Below are 1049 nucleotides of genomic sequence, written 5' to 3'. Positions count from 1 at the left end.
ACACGGCGTTATCTCAGATGGTGCCTCAACTAACAGAAAGTTTTGGAAAGAAATGGGAGTTTCTGGAAAATTGTCAGAGTTAAAATGGTCTTTTAATCATCCAACTGATGAAAAGCGTAAGATTTTAATGTTTTCTGACACGCCGCATTTGATGAAAAATGTGAGAAATCGCATGTACGGAAAAACGGAAATGGAGAACTTAAGGTAAACTAATTTAATTCAAGACCATAAAAATGAAAATAACTTAAATACTTAAGGATGTTGGAATTTCTTTTTCAGAGCTTTCCAGAAATTTAGTTTTATTTACTTCAATTGAAATTAGCGAATAACAGTAAACATTCAGCAAAATTTAATTAAATTGTAAATTCTGTCAGGTGCATCCAGATCAAGAAATTATCAAATGGAAACACATTGAATTGCTGTTAGATGCAGATAGGAAAAATCAAACTGCACGAAAGTGTCCAAATCTCACTGAACAACATGTCTAGAAGTTGGCAAGTTATTCTAAAATGCGAGTGCTTCTTGCTCTTCAGGTATGCTGTGCTAACACATGAAATTGACTTTTTTTAATGCTGTTTTATTATTTCATGCATTGTCATTAGTATTATCAACAATATTCTGTTTTTTTAGATAATTAGCCATTCAGTAGCAGAAGGTCTAAGATATTATAAGAGCCGAATTGACGAACTGAAGGACTGTGGATCGACTGCCAACTTCTGCGATATATTCAACTTTGGATTTGACGCATTAAACAGAACTACACCAGAAACAGGAATACGACTTGATAGTGAGGATTTTAAGGTAAATAAAAGTTCAATATTGCGTACTGCATATGAGAATGCAATTTTTAAAGAATTTTACACAAAAATATTGGTTTTTCTTTTCAGATATTGCAGTTACTCTTGGACTGGCTAGATGCATGGGAACAGAGGGTCTTGGATGGTACTTTAGAGAAAAAGGATTTTTTAACAGAAAGCACTGCTCATGGACTGAGGGTTACTTTACACTCTACTATAGAATTATCGCACTATTTGTTGGAAAAGTGTAAA

The 1049-nt window shown here is 33.4% G+C and overlaps 1 protein-coding gene and 1 long non-coding RNA gene across 2 annotated transcripts in view; both read left to right on the top strand.

Annotated features, from left to right (window-relative positions):
- Positions 1-1049, top strand: part of LOC117177737 (sodium- and chloride-dependent GABA transporter 1-like) — a 344932-nt gene that overhangs the window by 260549 nt on the left and 83334 nt on the right. The gene's annotated exons all lie outside the window — the stretch shown is intronic.
- Positions 7-688, top strand: LOC117177738. Its single transcript, XR_004467748.1, has 3 exons — positions 7-204; positions 375-533; positions 631-688. It is a non-coding gene; the product is annotated as an uncharacterized LOC117177738 (long non-coding RNA).

The sequence above is a fragment of the Belonocnema kinseyi genome, chromosome 8 (genome assembly GCF_010883055.1).
Source record: "Belonocnema kinseyi isolate 2016_QV_RU_SX_M_011 chromosome 8, B_treatae_v1, whole genome shotgun sequence".
In the NCBI taxonomy this organism is placed as follows: Eukaryota; Metazoa; Arthropoda; class Insecta; order Hymenoptera; family Cynipidae; genus Belonocnema; species Belonocnema kinseyi.
This window is presented reverse-complemented; position numbering and strand designations above follow the sequence as displayed.